Source organism: Podarcis vaucheri, assembly GCF_965113315.1.
Source record: "Podarcis vaucheri genome assembly, chromosome: 1".
Lineage (NCBI taxonomy): Eukaryota > Metazoa > Chordata > Lepidosauria > Squamata > Lacertidae > Podarcis > Podarcis vaucheri.
In genome coordinates, this window is record NC_138759.1 from 98369489 (window position 1) to 98393801 (window position 24313).

Sequence of the window (24313 nt, forward strand, 5' to 3'; positions counted from 1 at the left end):
ACATCACTTTCAATCCCTTATTTGCATATGTGGACCTGAGTGAAAACTATCTACAGTATCCCTCTGCTGGCCCAGGGTGAGAACTTCAGTACATAACACTGAAACAGCTGGGCTTGTCAAAATATCTTGGGATTTTGAGGGAAAGACCAACTCTGAAGAATGACATTATTTCATTACTTTTTTAAATTTCAAATAATCCTGTTTCACACTCCTAACCATTCCCAACTTATCACCAGTATCCAACCTACAAGACTGCCATGAACTTTGGGTCCAGTCATCAGACATCTATTGCTGCTTGGCCAAATGTATCTCACGCCAACTATGTAGCTCCTTCTGCATCTCCCTTTGAGGATCCTTGCTTACTGCCCAGCCATTCTTCGCTTTCTTTGCAAGTATGCTTTCATTATTCTGCTGTTCTTGAATAGCAAACATATGTGAACCAAGATGGCACTGAGAAAATTGTTTGCATGTCCTGCTGCAGAAAAATTGCTATACTCTACAAATGATGATGAAGATAGCCATCAGGAGATGTCTGATAATAAGGTAGGCTCTCAAAGGTATTTGACATATGAATGTATGCACAGCTTCACAGTGTCTGGGTTTTTATTTTATTATATAATTTTATTCCCACCACACCACCTTATTATAAAATTATTTATGTTAATGAAAAATATCATTGCACAATGTAATGATAAAACACTTGTTTTCCCTTCATACAGAGCAAATTAAATTTAGTAAAATATAGAATCCACACCAGTGGATATTTTGTAATTTCATTTTTTAGATAAACTTTCCTATAAAACTGACAGCAAGGACATGTTAAAATTGCTTCCTACATTTGCATGACTCTTCATAAAATGCAATCATTCTCTCTTGCCCCACCTTGTCCTGTAAATGTTTCAAAATAATTGTCCAACAAAGGAAACCTATTGGATGTTTTCCATAAACTGCATTAGTGTAAGTGCTCCTGAGGGCCAAGGTGGGGAGAGATGTTCCTCTCTAATGTTATTAAGAACTGGTTTCTCAACTGACAGCAAATGATCTATATCAAATTATATTTCTCCTTTCTCCACTTCATCTGAAGTCATAAATTCTTGATACACACTTATCAGAAATATATGAATTTTTACAAATCATTTCATCCATTATTACCTGGAGACTGAGACTAATGGCTACTTGCCATGATGACTATGTTCTACACCCACCATCAGAGGCAATATGCCTCTAAATACCAGTCGCAGGGAATCACAAGTGGGAGAAGGGCATTTGTATTCAGGTTCCACTTCCTGAATTCCCACAGGCATGTGATCAGCCACTGGGAAAAATGAATGCTGGACTTGTCAGGCCTTTGGCCTGATTCAGCTGGGCTCTTATGTCCCTACAGCTTCACAGTATCCTCAGCTTCTAAAATGGGTACTTACTTATTTGTATGCCTGTGTTGAGCATGAGATGCTTAATTTCAGGGCTGTGGTTTTGAGCCTCATGTAGGGCAAAAGTTTCCTGCGCTGCAGGGGTTGGACTACTATATGACCCTCGTGGTCCCTTCCACCTTAACAATTCTATGATTCTATGATCACAAATCCTTTCTTTATGCGTGTCCATTTCAAGAGCACTTACTATATGGCCCTGGTATCTTCTGTTCAAGAACAGTAAGTCTAAAGTGCACAAGGGCTTATGGAACTAGTTTCATGGTTATTTGGATTCTGGCCAGTGTACATAACAATTTATGGCATGTTGTGTACTCACCTCACGTCTTTGAGGCAAACACAATCTAGCCTCTAATTCTGTAATGTGAAACAACTCCAAGCCAAAGGAAAATAATAGCAAGATGTGACGAGTTTAGGAGCAAAAGTGAAAATGCACAATGAAGTAAGTGCAAACACTTTGGTTGTGTAATTACCGGAGTGTATTACAAACCAACCAACTTCTATAAATGCTTCAGAAGCAACAACTGCAGTCTTTTATTAAACACTGTGGAAGAAAGTAGGTGTTCCTTATGCCCTGCCTTCAATTTTCCCATAGCATGTATCTTACTTTCTTTTGACGGCTTTATTTGACCAAGGAACCACAGCAAATACTTCTACTGCGTATGATAAGAGCATTGCACAATTAGGCTGCAATGCTAAATGCACTTCCAAGGGAATAAGCCTGGGAAGGTGCACAGAGACAGTTGCAACAGTTATACATTATAGTGTGTGTTCTATATTCCCTTTATTATTTGTGTGAGGTGTTCTCTACTGACTACAGCTACCCACTCCCTCCAGTTGTTGGAAGTGGTGTGGGGTTCAGTGTTGGTTTCTGATGTCTCAAAGCAAGGTATTCACCAGGGTTCTAGGAGAACACATTAGCACTACTCACTAATTCCCCAATGTATTGTGAAGCCAAGCTGCTTTGTGCAAAGTCCTTCATTTGTGTGCAGAGTGTTCCTTCTCCATGTTTTCCATCTCCAAAGGTCCCCCTTGTGAGCAGCAGGTTTGTACAACCACATGGCCTATCATCTGAGTTATCTTCTCCCTGTGTGGAATTTATGTGCTTGGGATGCTGAGCTGTGATTGGGTGTTGTGTGACACCATATCCTATGTTCTGACAAGAAGAGGCAAATGATTTGCCCCAGGTATTGGGCTGGTGCAACATTATGCCATCAAAGAGTGGTGGTGGCCATTGATGGAAGGGTTATAGGTAATCATGTAAGTGCTCTCCTCTCCTGTCTTCTGATGGCATATCTCTCATTGCAGTGGTGTTACCATTTAGCCCAAGGGTAGCTACTACAATGTCCTCAAGTAGTTATTAGATTCCAATTCCCATCAGTCCCATCCAGTATGGTCAATGCCCAGAGATGGTGGAAACTGTAGACTAGCAATATCTAAAGTGCACTCCATTGGCTAACCCTGCTCTAGCCATTCAGCCAATGGCCCAAAAGTAAAAGATTCTGCCCTAAAAAGTAGGAAATATAATTAAAATCCTTTAAAACTTCTCTGAATGCCCCTGACAAGGAAGGTGTGGTTCCTAGGAAGAGGATCCTTTCAGTTATTGCACTCCAGCTGTGGAATGCTCTCCCCTACTCTGGGGTTATTTTGGCACCAGGAAAACACACTTTTATTTCCCTAGGCCTTTTTGAGAGCTCTTTAAATATATATTTTTTTAAATGCTATTTAAATCTACTGTTTTATTGCTCTATGGCTGATTGTTACCATATATATTAGTATTGTATTGATTTAGAAGGTTTCAGGCCATTTTGGGCTTTAAAGGCTAAGCTCAGAACAAACCAGTATCAAGCTAGGTTCTTTTAACCCCTCTATGATATTCTTGGCCATCAGTTTCAGTTAACAATTTGGCCACCATGTTTTGAACCAGCCATAATTCTTGAAAACTTCTCAAAGGCAGCCCTACGCACAGTGCATTATAATACTCTTTACTGGCCTTGATTTATGCCATTACGCTTTGGCCTCTGTCGCCACTAGTGACACAGAAAGTTGTTGTGAGCCTGCTTGGCATTGATACAATTCACTGTTCCTTTCTTTGCTACATTTGTGTGCCAGGTTGCAGCCCGTAGTAATTAAACTTGCTTACCTCACAGGGTTGTGGCAAGGTTAAAAAATTACTTTTAACCTGTCAGTTAGCAGGCTTAATGATTACAGGCTGAAATCTGACATTCATGCATGCCTAAATAAATTTGTTATTCTTGAATGGAAATTATGTACAGGCAAGTACACAGAATTGTAGTTATAGCAGGACTAAAAAGAAATGTATTTGTACTGATGAAAGTTTGTGGGTTTTTTGTTGTAAGAACAACTCCGACTTGTTTCCCCCCACTTTGCTAGTGGGAGTGATTTAATAGGACTACTCTGAACAATAGGACTACTCTGTAACTTGTCTCATCAGCCTGGAATAATTTTCTCCACAGAACAGTTAATGAGTGATGACAAGTGAAATATACTCAGAGTCGCAAAGTGATTTCATGCTCTTTATTCAGCTCATAGTGGTGAGGAGGAATGAATGGAAGTCCCCTCAAGGTATCTGCTTATATACATTATTTACACAATGGGCTGCACATGATTGGTTAATTCTGGAATTCTACTGTAAGCCAATCAGGTTGTGGATTCACTTATATCTGGAGCATGATTGGGTGGTTCCTGCCAACCAATCATACTGCTGCATTGTTCTTGGACCAATCAGACTGCTGCATTCTGAATCCTATTGTTCTAGGACCAATCAGACTGCTGCAATTTGGATCCTATTGTTCTAGGACCAATCAGACTGCTGCAGTTTGGATCCTAGTCAACTCAGTACATAACACCCCTCCCCTCTAAGTTCCAGTCCTGCCCGGGAGGTCGCATTCATAGTCCTCGAGGTACGCCAGCGGCCTACGTGTGCGTTGCGGCCTGTGGTGTTCCCTGGTCCGGGGTTCAGGTTCTGGCTCGTGTTCCAAGGATGCTGGCTGTGATGGGCCTGTTTGGTCTGGCACAACCGGCTCGCTCAGTCGTGGTTCTGGTTCCGGTGTCCTTTCGGCCTCACGGGTCCTCTCTGTATTTACTGGTTCTGCCTCTCCTGCTGGCCCCTCCTGCTCTATGGGCCTCACCGCCCCTCTGTTCCCTTGGGACTCCTCTGACCTGTCCTCCTCCTGGTTTTCTCCCGGGAATCGTCGCCGTATCTGGTCGCAGTGGCGGCGCCAGCATTGCCCCCCATCTGTTAGCACTTCGTACGACACGGGGCCAGTGACCCTGGTGACTGTGGCGGGTACCCATGCTGGGCCTGCCCCAAAATTCTTTGCGTACACTGGGTCCTGGGCCTCGAAGGTCCGGGGGTTCCTGCCTTCCCCCACCACTACCTCATCCTGAGCTCTATCGGGGTGAAGGCGGTCCAATCTGATTGCAAGGCGCCGACCCATTAGTAGTTCAGCGGGGCTCCGGCCAGTCATTGAGCTGGGGGTGCTGTGCTGTGCCAGGAGGAATGTGGCAAGGCGGTACTCCCAATCCCCTTGCGTCATGCGGCGAAGGGTGTCCTTGGTGGTCCGCACCATGCGTTCTGCTTGGCCATTGGTGGCAGGGTGGAATGGCGCCGAACGGATGTGGCGGATGGCGTTCTGCGCTGTGAAGGTTTGGAATTCTCCTGACGTAAATGCAGTCCCGTTGTCTGAGACGAGAGTGTCAGGGAGCCCGTGGGTTGCAAACAGCCTGCGTAGTACCCGGATGGCTGCGGATGTAGAAGTGGACGGTACCAGTGCGACTTCCAGCCATTTGGTGTAGGAGTCCACCACTACGAAGAATGTTTTCCCCTGAAAGGGGCCAGCGAAGTCCACATGCAGGCATGACCATGGTGCTCGGGCGGACTCCCAGGACTGGACTGGGGCCCTTGGGGGATCTGGGCGGGATTCTTGGCAGGCCTGGCAGTGTTTGACCCAGGCCTCTATCTCTCCGTCGATCCCTGGCCACCACACATAACTCCTGGCAAGGGCCTTCATTCTTACTACCCCTGGGTGTGTCTCGTGTAGGGCTGTGAGGACCCTTTTGCGGAGGGGCTGGGGAACAACGACCCTGCTTCCCCATAACAGGCACCCCTTGTGGGCCGACAGTTCATGTTTGCGGGTTGTGTAGCCAGCAAATTCTGGCCCAGGGCTGCTGCTGGGCCATCCCCTCCACACCCAGTCCAGGACCCGGGAGATGACCCTATCTTTCTTGGAATGGTGTGCAACTTCTTGTGCCTGGATGGGGCGGTCGGGAAGCAGCTCCAGGCTCATAACCTCTTGTGCAGGTGCTGGGTCAGGGCCTGTTTCCGGTAGTGGTAGCCTGCTGAGGGCGTCCGCATGGCCCATTGCCTTCCCTGGGCGGTGAATCAGTGCATACTGGTAGCTGGCAAGGAAAATTGACCACCTGAGGACGCGAGGAGACAGCACTTGGGGGGTCTGCTTTTCGGGGGCAAACAAGCCAAGCAATGGCTTGTGGTCAGTCACCACGGTGAAGGGCCGCCCGTACAAGAAATCATGGAATTTTTTTACTCCCTTCACGATTGCCAGACCCTCCTTGTCGATTTGCGAGTAGTTCCGCTCGGTTGCATTGAGTGTCTGGGAAAAGTATGCCACTGGTACCTCTCTTCCATCCGGGAGTTGGTGTCCCAGGACAGCGCCAATGCCATAGGGTGAGGCGTCGCATGCTAGCACCACTGGCAGCCTCTCGTCGAAGTGTGCCAAGACTGAGTTTGAGACAAGCAAGTCCTTGACTGCCTGGAATGCAGCCTCCTGGCGCTGGCCCCACACCCAAGTGGCCCGCTTGTCCAGGAGTCTGTGTAGGGGCTCTGCTACCGCTGCCTTGTGGGGAAGGAAGGAATGGTAAAAGTTCAATAGTCCCAAGAAGGCCTGAAGTTCAGTCTTGCTCTTGGGCGCTGGGGCATCACAAATGGCCCGTACCTTGTCCCCAGTCGGGTGGACCCCTTCTGCGTCCACCATAAATCCCAGAAAGTCCACCTGAGGCACTCCTAGTAGACATTTTTCCCGCTTCACCTTGAGACCCGCCGTCTGGAAACGGTGCAGAACGGTGCGGAGGCGGTCCTCAAACTCCTCTGGTGTGGGCCCGGCAATCAACACATCATCGAAGAAGGGGGTGACGCCAGGAATCCCTTTAAGGAGCGAGTCCATTAGATTCTGGAATATGCCTGGTGCCACACTGACACCGAATTGCAGCCGCTTTACCCTGAACGCTCCTCTGTGCGTCACAATCGTCTGTGCCTCTGCTGTGGCCTCGTCTACTGGCAGCTGTTGATATGCTTGGGCCAAGTCCAGCTTGCCAAAAATTTTTGACCCAGCCAGGGTGGCAAGGACATGGCTGACCACTGGCACTGGGTATGCGTGGGCCGTGAGGGCCTTGTTTATGGTACATTTGTAGTCTGCGCAGATGCGGACCGAACCATTAGGCTTGACGGGTGTGACAATTGGGGTTTCCCAGGGGGCATTAGGCACTGGCTCCAGCACTCCTTGCTCCACGAGTCGGTCCAATTCCTCGTCTATACGGGGTTTCAAGGCGAACGGGACTCGGCGGGCCTTGAGCCTGACCGGTCGTACTGCGGGGTCAAGCTGTAGCGCAATGGGGGGGCCCGTATACTGTCCCAATTTCCCGTCGAAAACCCCTGGAAATTCCTTGCATATGGCGTCCACGTCCACTTGTAAGCTAGTGTGGTTCACCCCGGTGACAGCTAGCCCCAGTGGTCCAAACCATGCCAATCCCAGTAAGCTAATGTAGGGGCCCTTGACTACGAGCAAGTCCAGTTGCCGCGTCCGCCCTCGGTATTGCACCCTGAAGGTCCCCACCCCCATTGTGGGGACCTTACGTTTCTGGAAGTCCCGGAGGGTGAATGGGGCCGGCCTGAGTTTGGGACCCCCAGTAGGACACAGTTTCCTTAAGGTCCTTGCCGAGATTATGGATAGAGTTGAACCTGTGTCAAGCTCCATGCGGCATGGGGCCCCCTCTATCTGTACCTCTACATAAATTTTCTCTACGTTGGGGTGGGGCAACTGGTATACCTGGAAGTCCGTGAGCTCCGTAGAGTTGCCTTGGTGCGTTGGGCCCCAGGACCTGGGGCTCTTGGATTGGTCATCTGATGCCTGGCGTCGGGTGGGCCGAGCTCGACACACCCGGGCGATGTGTCCCAATTTTCTGCACTGCCTGCACTCTGCGTTGCGGAAACGGCAGGTCCTCCTCTCGTGACTCTCCCCGCAGCTTGCGCAGTTTCCTCCTTCTCGTCGAGGCAGCTGTGGTCTGTGCGCTGCTTGAGTGCGCTGCTGTACTCGGTGCACCTCCTCCCTGTCAGATCCTGAGTCGTCGGTGAGGTCTTCATGGTGGACCATCGGTTGGGGTGGCAGGCTTGGCCGTGCCTCTTGCGTCGACCTCTCGGCAGCTTCCGTTGCCAGGGCCTCCTCCAGAGCGACCTGGAACGTTAGGTCCTTCTTGGCGTAGAGGCGTCGTTGCAGCTTCTCATCCTTCAGGCCACCGACGAGGCGGTCACGAAGCATGTTCTCCAGCTCTGAGAAGTTGCAGAACCGGGCAGCTTGGCGGAGAGAGGTCACAAACCCAGTTATGGTTTCCCCAGGGGCTTGCCGCTTTGCGTAGAAGGCATTACGACGAGCCACCACTGAGGGCTGTGGCGAAAAGTGCCCCTTCAGCTGTTCCATTATTGTTTTGTATGGAACAGTAGCGACGTCTTCAGGTGCAAGGAGAGCCCGGGCGATTTCAAATGTCTCCTCTCCGCAGATGCTGAAGAATATTGCCCTCTTCTTGGCGTCTTCTTCATCGGTGACCCCTTTGGCTTCTAGAAGGAAGGTGAAACGGGAGGCGTACGCTTCCCAGTCTCCAGATGCTGGGTTGAACGGCGAGAAGCTGCTGTCGGTTGCCATTCTGAGTTCCTTGTGTCCCGGAGCTGAAGCCTGGATACACGGTGCGAGGCAGCGGTGCGTCAGGTGGCGGTGCTGCGGTGCTGTGTGTGGCAGTCAGCTCAGCGGGATCCCACCTTCGTCGCCAGTGAAATATACTCAGAGTCGCAAAGTGATTTCATGCTCTTTATTCAGCTCATAGTGGTGAGGAGGAATGAATGGAAGTCCCCTCAAGGTATCTGCTTATATACATTATTTACACAATGGGCTGCACATGATTGGTTAATTCTGGAATTCTACTGTAAGCCAATCAGGTTGTGGATTCACTTATATCTGGAGCATGATTGGGTGGTTCCTGCCAACCAATCATACTGCTGCATTGTTCTTGGACCAATCAGACTGCTGCATTCTGAATCCTATTGTTCTAGGACCAATCAGACTGCTGCAATTTGGATCCTATTGTTCTAGGACCAATCAGACTGCTGCAGTTTGGATCCTAGTCAACTCAGTACATAACAACAAGAGAGCCTTAAAGCACAATCCTACACATGCCTACTCAGAAGGAAGCTCCACTGCGTTCAGTTAGACTTACTCATAGGCAAGTAGTTGCAGCAGAGGTGAGCAACCTTTCTTTGACCCAAGGGTGGCATTCAGCCTTCGCCAGTCCTCCCAGGTGTGCATGCCAGTGGCCAGTGTAGCTAAAAATGGGTGTAGCTACCCTAAAGTCCCTCATGCATATTTTTGCATGCATACAAAATGTGTGAGCAATCAGGCCCCTAAGCTGGGGGGTTAGCTGCCCCTGAGCTACAGGATTGCAGCGCTAGAAACTCACTAGCAGTGTTCACGTTCAAAGTGCTGCACATAGTTATTTTGCTTTCCTTGGGCTTAGCGTGTGTTTAAGCGCATGCAGTTGAGGCTATCTAATAAAATGTAGTAAATCATTCATGGAAAGGTAAAGATAAGCTTCTGGGAAAGTATGAAATTCACCCACGTGAACAAATGCTGTAAATCATTTCATTCCAACTGGGGTGTGTTAGTAGTTATTCAAATTTGCAAATGGAGTGATTTTACTTCTGTACTGCCACCCTGCGATTGCTCAAAGCAAATGCACCTTCCTTGCTGGGTAGAAGAGTGTTTTGCTGCCTTCTCTCCCTCATAGCAGCAGGGAAGCACAGGCCTTTCATTGCCTCACATTTGTTAACACATAGTCACGTTGGCCCCCCTTTGCCCACACTGGGAGCAGACACTGGCTAGAAACATATGTTTATGGTTTAGTTTTGGGCAGAAAATCAGCTCTTTTCGTTGTGGTAATTTCCCAGGAAAAAACTGCTGATGGCTTGGCACTGAAAAATCATGATTTAAACTAGGGTGTCAATTCAAATTTGGGAGGAAGCAGGGGGGGAAATAGATTTTACTGAGCGATATAAATGTTTTAAAAGGTGCTCTTGGATATATTCAGCTTAAGTTGAAAATAAGTAGTGTTATTAACAGCAGCTGTTGATTTTAAATTTTGTATATGATAACTGTAAGCTTTGATAGAAATATTCTTTTTTCCAGAGCCAATGAGTTGCCAGAAACTATGAATTATTATGGAGAGGAATCTCCTGAGGTCTAAAACTTAGGCAGTTTTCACTGAGGTGATATACCTATGTCCAGGCTGTACTACTGAAAACTACGTGCAGGGACTCATACGGATGAACAGTTTTCAATAGGGAAAAAATTGCCACCATGCTCAAAAAAACAAAGATGTTAGGGGAAATGGTTGTAGTCCAGCATCCTCTTCACATGCACATTTTCTAGGTGGAGGTTTTTTGTCTTTTGTTTTTGTATTGCTAAGAACAATCAACCATGTGAACTCCCACCTGCATTCTAAAATGGTACAGTCCAGAAACAGTTTTTGTTTTTTTACCCTCCCAATTAGAACTAGGCCTAAGAGCAAGTGGACTATCCTACTCCCTTCTTCCCTTCCATTGTTGTTGGCATCTGTCTGTCTCAAGAGACAATGGAGTGCACCTCCGGGGGTGAAGTCAAAACGCTGGAGAATCACAGCACCTGCTGTGACTGTGGAGACATGTAACTCGTAACTGCTGCCTTCCACATTGTTGTTGCTGCATTAGCAGCACCAAAGTGACCTCTCTGAGGCGCAAGCCTGTGCTATGTGTAGAGAACAAGACCCCGTTTTCAGCCTCGCTGATGTGGTCCAAAGGAAAGCAAAGAAATACATTTGGCACCAGCTTTTGCCTGGATGAAATGTGTCCTTGAACTGTGAAAATGACTTGCTTGCCTGGATGGAGGAGGGAACGATGTGTATGTGTATATAGAAAGCTCTGGGTTTTGTGTGACTGGACTGTAGCCTCCTGTGTGACATCACGTTCATTGTTCTGACAACTTTTTCATTAGGCCTCACCCACCACTGGCACGTGGTCCCTAGATGTTTCTGGTATCTTAACATGGCAAGGATCAGGTCCAGACACAGAGTCCCATGGCAGCATACAGCCAAAGCTGGCAAATATGGTCAGCTGAGCCTGTGCTTGCATTCTAATTTAAAGAATAGGGAAGTGGGTTAAAGATAGGTTTTATGTCTTCCACAGCCAAATGCTCTGTCACGTTGTTCCGTCCTCACTCATTGCCTCAGTGGACTGTGGATGGCTTTCCGGAGGAGACACACACACTTTGTGATGTCTCGTACCAGCAAATTGTGGTTGAGATCAGTATCCTTAGTGCATGTGTACAAGTTGCAGAATTCAAGCATGCACACTAAATAAAAACACTTTTGTTGACATTTACTCAAAGGATTTTGGCAACCTGGCCAAAACTTTAGTTCTGCCCACAGTTCAAGAGTGAGGATAGAGGGAATCACCCAAAATGTTTTTTTTTTTTTGTAGACAGTAGGCAAACCAGCAGCTGTGGTATTTATAGTTTTGTTTGGATTTACTAACATCCATAGTTCAAATGTGTCTTATCCTAACAACCAGGATGTTGTAGTAGTTAGGATGTAGCTGTAGAACCTTGGAGACCCAAGATTCAAATTCCCATGCATCAACAAAGAACACTGGGTGATCTTGGGCCAATCACAATCTCCCAAAAAATCAAGTTCAGAATGTCCTTGATACCTGTTTGCTATTAACTTTCTACATTTTAATCCCACCCTTCCTTTAAGGAGGAATACACAATAGTCCTCCCACCCATACTATCATCTCAAATCCCAGTGGAAATACAGGTAACCTCAGGTTACATACACTTCAGTTTACAGACTCCGCTAACCCAGAAATAGTACCTCGGGTTAAGAACTTTGCTTCAGGATGAGAACAGAAATTGCACAGCCGCGGCATGGCAGCAGCGGGAGGCCCCATTAGCTAAAGTGGTGCTTCAGGTTAAGAACAGTTTCAGGTTAAGAATGGACCTCCGGAACAAATTAAGTACTTAACCCGAGGTACCACTGTATGACTGGGTCACCCAATGAGCATCACGGCAGAGTGGAAATTTGGATCTTGTGGTCCCAGTCCCAATACTGTAACTGCTGCACTACACTAGTTCTGTTGTTATAAAATACTGAGCAATAACTACAGCATGGTCTTCAAAATGTAATCTGGGGATCTGCTGCTAGGGGAAAATGGATTTTGAACAAGCCATTGATAAAGGCTCAATTGTTGTTTGGAGGAAGGATGGTTATTGCTTGGTATTTCCGTTTATACTTTTACTCTTTCCATGTTAAACGATAAGGATGGCCTTCCTTTGTCAAGTGCTGGCATTTCAATTGCTGGCCTTTGATCTATAGCAGGAAAACCACATCTGCCCTTTCTGAGAGCTAGTTCTTGGTTTTGTGTTTTTTTTAAAAGATAAAAATAGCTAAACACCAGCATCTTTAAAACTTTTGATATTTGGGACACAGTTTTTATCTAGATTAAAACCGGAAGCACACTTCACAATAATACAGTGGTACCTCGAGTTAAGAACTTAATTCGTTCTGGAGGTCCATTATTAACCTGAAACTGTTCTTAACTTGAGGTACCACTTTAGCTAATGGGGCCTACTGCTGTCATCGTGCTGCCGGTGCATGATTTTTATTCTCAGTCTGAAGCAAAGTTCTTAACCCGAGGTACTATTTCTGGGTTAGCGGAGTCTATAACCTGAAGTGTCTGTAACCCGATGTACCACTGTACATGTATATTAGTATTTTCTCAGTTTCCATAACAATGGGCTGGCATCCTTCCTGTCAGTTATGGAATCTTAATTCATATTTGTTTCTCATCTTTTCATCTTTATAGGTATTGGAATACATAAACTTTGTGAAGTAATACATTTGGGGAGAGGATTCTCACTAAAAATGAATTGTAAATTCTAATAATATGTTTGAGTAATCACTTTGAAATCAATGAGTAAGCAGCACAAATAAGCAAAGATCTCAATAAGGGTTGCCCATTTCTCCTCCAGAAAACACACAATCAGGTTCCACTTACCTCGTGTTGAGTGAGCCATTATTCCAATAAAAATTCTACAGCGTTCGATTGAAAGGATCTGTAATACTCCCCTATTTGTGGAAACTATTCTCACTCCTTCTGGAGGCGTTGTGATTGAGACAATTCATTCTACCTGTAGAAATGAGTGATAGTTTATCCTATGCAGCTCAAATAATAAGGAAATAACATACTTTTAAAACTGATAGATACATATATCAAGGACATCTGCATTATGTTTTACCTTTTCAGTAAATTAGAAGAATGGAATGATTGAAAATGTATTTGGCTGCAGATTTGACATAAGTTCATCTTGTGAGATTGCGATGTGCAAAAAAAAAAAAAGAAGGCGTAAATAAGGAGATAAAAATGTAGTTCGGAAACCTGTGATATCCCTTTGCTTCACAAGAGCTCTTTTAAAACTATCAGACTTATTATCACATTGACCCCATTTCCTCCAGATGCCTTAAGAACCACATCTTAAATGCTTCATTCTGGAAAGGATGGAAGTCTGGCACAATAGCTAAACTATTTCTACTGTTTGCATTTATCTAAGGCAGAAACTCTGTTCAGCCAAATCTCAGCCAGCCAGCATTCCTGCTGCTTGCAGTTGGGTGACTAAGAGAATCTCTCCAAGATCAACATCTGGAAAATCTGAGAGAAGCAAATGTTGGCTTCTTCATCTAAATTGGAAGTCTGCATGCCTCCCAGCCTCATCCCTCCCAATCTTTGTGTCTCTTTTTCCAGACCAAAAAACGATGATATGCATTTTACTGCAGCAGTCAGATCCTAAACTTGTTAAAAGCAGGGTTAGTTGCTACACAGTAATGTAGTTTCTTAAGCCAGAACTGAGGGAGGAATGAGGACAGGGTTAGTTAACAAAAGTGCCAAACTATGGGTGTTACATGACGCAGCCTTGGACTTTGAACGCCCCTTCCTCCCCTCATTCACTCTGCCAAATAGAAACTCCCTGGTTTGCAGCAAACGATTTTCCCTTTTCCATGGAAATTGCCAATTTATAGTTTAAGCTTCCTGTTCGAACTTGAATTGTGCAAACCAGCTTCAAACATTGGTTTGCAATCCTGGTTTGGAGAGGAAGCCCAAACAATAGATTCTCTGTGTGTATGCAGAGGGGGAAAGTTGGTTTTCTGCAAAAAAAAAAGAAAAAAAAGGAATGAATTAATTAGAACACATGAGGACAATAGGGAGGTGGAGTATGTATGTTCACTGAGATCAATGAATGTAAACAGCAAGTATATTGATTTCAATGTGTCTATTCTGAGTTATAATCTACTTGGATACAATTCTCTAGTTTCCTCTCTTTTTGAGTATAACAGTGCAATCCTAAGCATGTTTACTCGGATGCAAGTGTCACTGAATTCAACAGAACTTCCTCCCTATAAAATGTATTTAGGATTATAGCCTAAGAATGACATACGTTTCTAATTTCAGAGAATCAGCTGGTAGAAGTTTGAGGAAGATGGGTAACTAGTGAAAAGGATCAGGGGACTGTGAGTCATAGACTTTATGCTCTGTGTTTAACTTTGCTCTTTACTTGTTATCCAACCTTGGTTGTTTGCATATGCAATTGTTCAATGACTCAACTTAGCCTTTTAAAAGTAAAACAAATGTAATCAAAATCCAAATTTTAATCTGTTTCTTTATGCTACCACAGCAGCTCGAATGGCATATGCCCAGAAATGGAGGGAATGAAAAGTACCAATGAAGGAGGAATGGCAGACAAAATTGATGGAATATGCAGAAATGGAAAGTTTAACCAGTAATATAAGAGATCAGGAAGAAAGAGCATTTAAGGAAGAGTGGGATCATGTATTCCACCTTGAGCTCCTAGGAAGAAAAAGGTGGTATATAAATGTACCAAATAATTAAATAACTAAATAGAAAACAGACTTCCGGAGGCGGCGCGAAACGTGTAATGGCGGTCCTCTTTGCGCAGCAAAGAGGGGCTCCGCAGAAAAGGGTTGTTCGCTACGGCGAAGCGACGACCCATTAAGTTAAACCACGAGCAGAGCGAGCTCGTGGCCGTGGGATCCGGCGGGCACCGAGAGCGACCCCCAAAACGAAGAAGGGACCCCGTAAGGGGCTCCGGAAGCGCGGAGGGGAAGCGGTGCTGTGGATTCATCGCTCTTTCTGCGGGAGTGAAGCCGCGCGGCTGTTACCGATGAGCGCCGACCTTTCTTCCTTTACATTGGATTACAAAGTAACTACTCGCGAGTAGGATTTATTTGAGATTGGATTACAAATTTGTGAATTCGGCTGAAAGCGGGAGACGAGAAAAAGGAAGTCCGTCTCCCGGAGGTGCTTAATGATCAAAGGCAAAGAAACTGACAAGCTGGAAGCAGTACAAAAGGGTTTTTAAATGAGAGACAGCATACGTCTGGAGAAGTTCGGAAATTGAAGGGAAAGGCAAGTTATCTTTATTTTTCTGTGACTGTGTCTATTTTACTTGGGGTTTCTTCTCCGCTAAAACTTTCAAAACTTTAAAGACTTGAAAATCCCTAGTCCCGGACTTGCAGCGGGCAAAAAGTTGTGTTGCGGATACACTTACAAAGTTGAAACAGATACTTAGAGGCACTACCGGTGGATACAATTAAGCAACTGTATTTTGCACCTTTTAAGAAACTACTGTGGCAAAATTGAGAGGGCTCTGCAAGAAGGAAAAGTTCTTCTCTAAAGACATTCATTAATTTAACTAACTGTAGGAACTTTAATGGCGACTGAAACTTTGTTTCTTCTTTCATGAACTGAACAATACTCCCTCTAGTGGAGTTTGGGATTTACAATTTCCTGAGAACTGACTTTGTTTTGTCTCTCTGTGGTCTGGTGACTCACTCTGAGGCCTGTCTTTCCCATGGAACTTTTGACAGCTTGACCTTGAATCCAAAGACAGGTGTGGAATGAGTGTGGAATGAGTGGTAAACCAAAAACAAGAGCTGCGTCGAAAGCAGGGAAAGGCAAATTGGTACAAACAACTTTGGTTTCCCAGGGCCGTAGATCTTCAGTCCCTGCGGTACTACAGGCTGTACCATTGCCAACAACCCCAGCTGAAGAATCAGAACAATTAACAAGTGAAGATATGGCAGCTGGGGGATCCAACATTCTTCTAGAGGAAATGCTACAACAATTTGCAATTTTGAACAAAAAAGTGGATGATCAAACTGCAAAAATTGACTTAGCCACATCTTCAATTAACAAACTTTCTGAACAGGTGGCTAAGCATTCACAAGATATTGGAAACCTAAAGGACGTTGTATCTGAAAATCGAAAATTGGCCGAGGCTGCGAATGAGAAAGTAGAAGCAGTAACTAAAGAAGTGGAGGAACTGAAAGGAGAGGTAAGGCCACTCCATAAACATATTACCGACCAGCAGGCCTATCTGTCTTTGGTGGAACTGCGAAACAGGGAAAATAATTTGAGATTACGCTCTATCCCAGAGATTGAGAAAGAGGACTTGACTGGCTTTTTGACAGAAGAATTCTCTAAATTCTGGGGTATAAACGAAGATATAGACTTTAAAATAACAACTGCATTTAGATTGGGAAGGGCTGCTGGGAAGGACAGACCTAGAGACTGTTTGATTATCTTAAGGACTAAGCAGGAGAGAGACAAGCTACTCGACCTACATTTCAATAAAGCACTTGAGATCCAGGACAGAAGAGCACAAATCTACAAGGACATACCTAAACAATTACTGGATCTAAGATCTAACTACACTGACCTAACTGGACTTTTGAGAGGCAACGGAATACCTTACAGGTGGGAGTTTCCACAAGGCCTTTCGTTCAAATACAAAGGAAAGAAGATAAAAATCAAAACGAAAGAGGATAGCCAGAAGTTCCTACACGACCACGGAGAAGACTTGCAGAAAGGAGCGGTAGCTATTTGGCCACCACCAGAGCTAGGAAAAGAGCCACCACCCTCGGATCTGGACAAAAAAGAAGACACCCAACAAGAGTAACAACAGATTGATACAGGATGTCTCTGCAGCTCTATAGTTGGAACATTAATGGCGCGAATTCCCCAGAAAAACGCAAAAGGATTTTCCATATATTAAAGAAAGAGAATTTGGACATAATTTGCTTGCAAGAAACTCATGTGACCAGGTTACACAGGAAGGTGTTAACAAATAAAAGATTAGGCCAAGAATTTATTTCATCAGATAGAGTTAAGAAGAGAGGCGTGGTGATTTACGCCAAAGAGAATCTATCACCAAAATTTTTGTTTAAAGATGAACAAGGAAGAATCCTGGCTATTGAAATTCTGACCCAAGGAGAAAAAGTTTTGATATTAGGAATCTATGCACCAAACGAGGGGAAATCAGAATTTTATAAGAAGCTGCATGAGACATTACTGGACTATCTGGACTACTCCAACATCATTATGATGGGAGATATGAATGGGGTCGTCTCTACTTTGATGGATAAGTCACAGAATCAGAATTTGACTAAAGACGGAAGACTACCAAAAACTTTTTTTGAACTAACTGACAATATGGACCTAATTGATTTATGGAGGACGAGAAACCCCCTAGGTAAAGAAGGAACCTTTTTTTCTGAGGCCCACCTGTCATGGACAAGAATCGACCAAATTTGGGCAACTAGAGGGCTGGCACCTAAGACTACAAAAATAGAAATCTGCCCAAAGACTTGCTCCGACCATAACGCTTTGAAAATGGAAATGAGATTTACTACTGCCGACTCCTTCAGATGGAAAATGAATGACAACCTGTTAAGAGATCAAGAGATCGTAAAGAAGGCCCAAAAAACTTTAAAGGACTATTTTGAAATTAACTTGAATACCTCGGTGGAAAAAAGAATTATCTGGGACGCAAGTAAAGCTGTTATGAGAGGGTTTCTGATACAACAGAATACAATCAAGAAAAAACTTTGGAATAGTAAAAAAGATAAGATATTGGAGAAGATAAGTGATGGAGAGAAAAAATTAAGAGTGAATCCAAAATCAAAAGAGACTTTAAGAGAAATCAAATTTCACCAGTCACAATATGCGAAATTGATTAACCAAGAAGTGGAATGGAAAATCAAACAAATGAAACAAAGATCTTTTGAATCTGCGAACAAATGTGGGAAACTGCTCGCTTGGCAGTTGAAAAAGAGACAAAAATTAAACTATGTCACCAACTTAGAAGTTGAAGGGAAAAACTTTCAGAAACCGGGAGAAATTAGAAAGTGTTTCCAGAAATATTTTAAAAAATTGTACACACAAGAACCCGAGGAGACAACTGAGATAGAACAATTCTTGAAAGATAATGGCCTACCAAAATTATCTCAAGAGAAGAGATCAATCTTGAATTGTAAAATAACACAACAGGAAATCGAGGATGCCATTCAGAATATGCAACTAGGCAAATCTCCGGGCCCCGATGGACTTACCTCCAAATACTACAGGACTTTAAAAGACTATTTAATACAACCATTAATGGAGGTTTGCAACCAGATTATGGGGGGAGGGAGGGCACCAGATACGTGGAAAGAAGCATTCATCACATTGATACCTAAAGTGGAAACTGAAAAGACTCAACTTAAGAACTATCGCCCCATCTCACTCCTAAATGTGGATTACAAAATATTTGCGGATGTTTTGGCTAACAGATTTAAAAAAGTATTAAATGAAGTAATCCATAAGGACCAAGCAGGCTTTCTCCCAGGTAGACATTTGTATGATAATACCAGGAACATTATCGATATTTTGGAACTTTTACAAACAAATATTAACACCAAAGCGGTGTTAATCTTTATTGACGCGGAGAAGGCCTTTGACAACATTTCTTGGAAATTTATGAAGAAAAACTTGGAAGGGATGGGAGTGGGAAGGGGGTTTGAGAATGGAATAGAGGCAATCTATTCTGAACAAAAAGCTAAGTTGATAGTGAACAATGTGGTGACAGAAGAACTTCATATTGAAAAAGGAACACGCCAGGGGTGCCCCCTATCCCCTCTGTTGTTTATTTCAGTCCTGGAGGTTTTGCTGAAAATGATAAGGGAGGATCGGCAAGTACAAGGAATACGGGTCGGAGCGAAACAATATAAACTGAAAGCATTTGCAGATGACTTAGTTTTAACATTACAGGAGCCAGAATCTAGCACAAAAAGAGTTTTGGAATTGATTCAGAAATTTGGTCGGGTGGCGGGTTTTAAGCTGAATAAACAAAAAACTAAGGTGTTAGGGAAAAACTTGACGGTTACTGAAACAGAGGGGTTTCAGAGAGAAACAGAACTAAACATTGTTAAAAAAGTGAAATACCTGGGGGTTAATCTGTCCTCCAAGAACTTGAATTTATTTAAAGACAATTATGAAAAATGTTGGTCAGAAGTTAAAAAAGATCTAGAAATCTGGTCAAGATTGAAACTATCCTTGTTAGGCCGAATTGCAGCTATAAAAATGAACGTTTTGCCAAAAATGTTGTTTTTGTTTCAGGCTTTGCAGATCGTGGACAGAGTGGATTGTTTTGGAAAGTGGCAGAAGGATATTTCTAAATTTGTCTGGCAGGGCAAAAAGCCCCGAATAAAGTTTAAAATATTAACTGATGCAAAGGAGAGAGGGGGGTTTGCCCTGCCGGACTTAAGGTTATACTATGAAGCTGCGGCCTTCTGCTGGATGAAAGATTGGATTTTATTGGAAAACACTGATGTCCTAGATCTGGAAGGCTTTAACAATTCGTTAGGTTGGCATGCGTATTTGTGGTATGACAAGGGGAAAACACATGGAATGTTTAAAAACCATATTGTCAGAAAAGCAATATTTATGGTCTGGAAAAAATACAAAGACTTATTGGAAAGCAAAACTCCGAGGTGGATTTCACCAATAGAGGCCAAAGCTCGGAAAACATCCAATATGGAGGCATATTGGCCGAAATATTGGGAAATAATAGAAAACATTGGAGGTAATTGGAGGTTGCAGAGCTTTGAAAAATTAAAGGATAAGGTGCAAAATTGGCTACATTATGCCCAAATTAATGAGGTTTTTAAGCAAGACAAAAAAATAGGATTCCAGGTGGAAAAATCGAAACTTGAGACAGAGTTGCTAGAACCAAAGACCAAGGTAATATCGAGAATGTACAACTTGCTGCTTAAATGGAACACTCAGGATGAAACAGTTAAATCAGCCATGATAAAATGGGCTCAAGACATTGGTTACAATATCATGTCAGAAGACTGGGAAAAGTTATGGACCACCGGTATGAAGTTTACGGCATGTAATGCCTTGAAAGAAAACATTATGAAAATGGTATACAGGTGGTACATGACCCCAGTCAAACTCGCTAAGATATACCATTTGTCTGATAATAAATGTTGGAAATGTAAGGAGGCTGAAGGGACATTCTTTCACCTCTGGTGGACGTGCCCAAGATTGAAGGCCTTTTGGGAAATGATCTATAATGAGTTAAAGAAGGTGTTTAAGTACACCTTTCCCAAGAAACCAGAGGCCTTCCTTCTGGGCATTGTCGGCCAGAAGGTGTTAAAAAAGGATAGAACTTTTTTTATGTATGCTACAACTGCAGCAAGAATTCTTATCGCCAAGTATTGGAAGACCCAAGATTTGCCCACACTGGAGGAGTGGCAGACGCAACTGATGAACTACATGGAACTGGCTGAGATGACTGCAAGAATCCGGGACCTGGGAGAAGAGGCAATGGAGGAGGATTGGAAAAAATTCAAAGACTATTTGCAAAAGTATTACAAGTTGTATGAAACATAAGATGTCGTATGATTTAGAACGTTAGCCCCAGCAATGAAGTTTAATTATTTATGAAATTGTTAACATTCGTGAAAGAACCAAAGTTTAAATGGGTTAAAATGATATCAGGTTATATTTTTAGAGTAAACGGAGAACAAGAGATTTAAACTTAAATTGCAATTGAAAATATAAAGAAATACACGAAATAAGGGTATAATTTGCTGATGACTTTATTATCAAGAATGCATTATGCGGGAGATGTGGGGAAGTCCAATGGAAATTTGAAATAAGTTATTGAAATGGACGTGACTTTTTGTTCTTTTTTCTTTTCTTTTCTTTTATTCTGTCTTTTCTCATCTGTAATTTGGAAAAATGTAATAAAAATTATTATAAAAAAAAAATAACTAAATAGAAAACATATTATTTGCAGTCTGATCCTATGATGTGTATGCACAATTCAGTACCACTCAGTCAAAAATTGAAATGTATACGAGATGAAAGAAGGGACATAACCAAGGATGAATTTAAAAGTATTCTGAACCTGTAATGACAGTGCCAAGAAGACTAAATCCCATAATGACCTTTGACTTGCAAGGAAAATGAAAAACAATTTAAAAACCTTCTTTAATTATGTCCGGAACAAAATGTAGGTCTACTCTTTGGGGAAGATGGGGAAGTATTAACAAGTGACGGAGAGCAGGAGGAACCACTCAACTACTATTCTGCCATAGTCTTTACTCATAAGGAGAATTGTGCAACTTTGGAAAAGTAGAACAAATGACATACAGAGGGATTTGCAGCCCAGGTGAGGTAAGGTGTCCAGATCACAAGCAGTGATAGTTCCACTCCGTTCTGTGCTTGTCAGACTGTTTCTGTGATATTGCGTCAAAGGGATTGGACTACTGACAAGAGGTTTTCCTCCTACTCAAATTAGAGTTATTTCTAACTCAGAAATCCTACGGTTCAACTGAAATTGCTATTCAAAACATATTGTTACTAGCCACTCCAATCTCTGTTGGGCAGAGCGAGATTCCAAGTGTTTTGACACTTAACCAGGGTTTGTGTTTCCTTTGGAAAAAAATGAGGCACAACAGTGACTGTAGTGTCAACCAGGATCTTGGCTGAAGGGGTGCATAGTATGACACCCCAAGAGTGTCTCTTGTTGCTTTTCCCATAGCTTCAGCAAGCTTGGGTCCAAAGAAGAGTTTGGATTTGATATCCCGCTTTATCACTACCCAGAAGACTCTCAAAGCGGCTAACATTCTCCTTTCCCTTCCTCCCCCACAACAAACACTCTGTGAGGTGAGTGAGGCTGAGAGACTTCAAAGTGTGACTAGCCCAAGGTCACCCAGCAGCTGCATGTGGAGGAGCGGAGCCACGAACCCGGTTCCCCAGATTGCGAGTCTATCGCTCTTAACCACTACACCACACCCAGTGTCTGGGTACAGACTCTCCCTACCAGCCTGCATTGAGTTCTGTCCACTCCCTACTTCTTGTTCTCAGAACCCCTTGCCAGATGCAGCTTCCCTTTCCATTTACACCATCACTCATGGTCTTCCCGGCAGCCTCCATTTTAAAAACACACACACACTGCAAAGGGGTACTTTTTCCTGTAGTGGTATCATGTCCCTTGTAACCATGACAACCTCACCCTCCCAATGCTTCTGTCCATGTCCACTACTGAGTGGCAGAGGAAGGGCAATATTTGCATTATTAATCTTTCTTTATGGCCCAATACTCTGCTCTCTTTGTTTCTTAATGACACCTCTATCAGCTGATCTCCCAAACAGGAAAACCAGTATAACCTGTCATTTTACACTATGTCGCACCTTCCTTATTAAGCAAAATGTTGTTGTTGGCACCTGGCTGTTTCAAGAGACAATGGAGTGCTCCTCCTGGGGTGAAGTCAAACCGCTGTGTTAGCAGCATGGAGGTTACCTCCTCAGGGCACAAGCTTAAGCAGTGGTGCTATGGATATCCTGGGCTGCCCAGATGACAAGACCCCACTCTCGGCCTTGCTGATGTAGTCCAAAGCAGCAATACATTTGGCACCAGCTGGGCTGCAGGAGTTGCAGGAAGGAGGCATACAAGGCACCATCCAACCATCTTAGGGACTCCACTCTGGATTTCTGTAGGGCTTACTCCTTAGCCTTTTCTTCTCCCAAAGATGTCCCACAAGGCAGCGGATATGGATTTTTCCCTGGGGTTACTCCCAAAGCCTTTCTCATTAATGAGTACAGCCGCAAGGCAGCAGAGGTTTAGGATAAGAGTTTCCATTCTCTGACATGGGGCTCCCATCTGTCCCTCACTTCCCTCTACAGCACATGCAGAAACCACTTTCTTGACCTTTGGACCCACTATTGGTCTCATCCGCTCAATCTGCCAGAGCTTGTCTTTACATGCAGGGAAAGTCTCCAACTCACAGAGGGTTTGAAACCCCTCAGCTACCCTCACCTGGTTCAGAAGGCCAGGCAAAGCTGTTCATGGGATGTGGCCACTCTCACATGCTGACAACTTCTGGGAGCCAAGGCCGAAACAAAACAAAACAAAACAAAACAATTCCTTCCAGTAGCACCTTAGAGACCAACTAAGTTAGTTATTGGTATGAGCTTTTGTGTGCACGCACACTTTTTTATTTATATTATTTTGTTTCGACTACAGCAGACCAATGCGGCTTCCTACCTGTAACTGGGAGCCGAGGGTGAGAGCTGAGTGCAGGGTGGGAACCAAAGATGGGCAAACTACCCCAGAAGGAGCAGGACGAGTGCCCCACCAGAGGTACCACCCTCCCCTAACACCCCATACAAATATTAGCTATATCATAGTGCCACTTACTAAATTTAGGGAGATCTGCCTCCTTAAAGCTGCAGCCTTAAACTCCCCCCACCTCCCATCAAATCGAAGTCAATCATAACCCCTCCAGCTAAGTTTAGAATTTGCTCCAAAGGCAGAAACCACATTTCCTTTGCTACTCCCCCTCCCCCTTTTCTTCTTACTACAGCCCTCTCCCATTTCCCACCCGCCTTCCTCAAGCTCTCTTAATACTACTCTCCTATTATTACTCTCCGCGGGCGTGATGCAGATGGGTCGGGGGAGAGGAGGGAGGAAGCGAGCGAGCGAGCGCGAGATAGTGAGAAAGAGAGAGAGGCGGCAGCAGAGGGTTTAGGCCGGCGAGCGGAACCCCGAGCGAATCGATGAAGGGGTGTCTCCTTTCGGCGGTCGACTCACTCCGGCCCAGGCGAGCGGGCTCTTGAGCCGAGTCAGCTGTGGGAGCGGAGCGGGCGGCGCTTGCCACCATCTTTGGCGGAGAGGGGCTGCGGTGGCGCGAGGGTCCGGCACGCACACAGGTACTCCCTCCTTCCTTCTCTCCCTCTTTCCGCAAAACTCGGGCTTCTCCGGGCTGGGCATGGCAGGAGCGCGGGAGGGGAGCCCCGAAGAGGCGGGTGGGAACGGCTTCGACGGGGACGCTGGCGCCTCTCCCAGCAGCTCCCTGTCAAAGCGCCCCGCCAGCCAGCCAGCCAGCGAGGACCCCGTCTCTCCCTTTTCGGTGCGGCGGCTCCCCGGCGGGCAGAAGGGAAGCAGACCCGTCCTTAGCGGTGCCCAAGTGCACTTTTATTTCCCCCTTTAAGTAGCGTTGCAAAAGGGGCTGCACACGCACACCCAGTCCGCTGCGTGTGTGGTCGGGGGCGAGGACAATCTGCTGCTGTCCCGCCGCACCCACTCACTTCCAGGGGGTCAGGGAGCAACCGGGGTTGGCGTCTGTATGTTTGTGTGTGTGTTT

General features: G+C 44.7%; 3 long non-coding RNA genes across 3 annotated transcripts; 2 read left to right on the forward strand and 1 right to left on the reverse strand.

Annotated features, from left to right (window-relative positions):
* Positions 1-297: 297 nt before the first annotated feature.
* Positions 298-23184, reverse strand: LOC309519266. Its single transcript, XR_014213776.1, has 3 exons — positions 22987-23184; positions 12820-12877; positions 298-416 (listed from the first exon to the last, which is right to left on the reverse strand). It is a non-coding gene; the product is annotated as an uncharacterized lncRNA (long non-coding RNA).
* Positions 13067-14724, forward strand: LOC309519355. Its single transcript, XR_014213815.1, has 2 exons — positions 13067-13167; positions 14495-14724. It is a non-coding gene; the product is annotated as an uncharacterized lncRNA (long non-coding RNA).
* Positions 22023-23719, forward strand: LOC309519391. The gene is made up of 3 exons (XR_014213831.1): positions 22023-22663; positions 23194-23310; positions 23615-23719. It is a non-coding gene; the product is annotated as an uncharacterized lncRNA (long non-coding RNA).
* Positions 23720-24313: the final 594 nt, after the last annotated feature.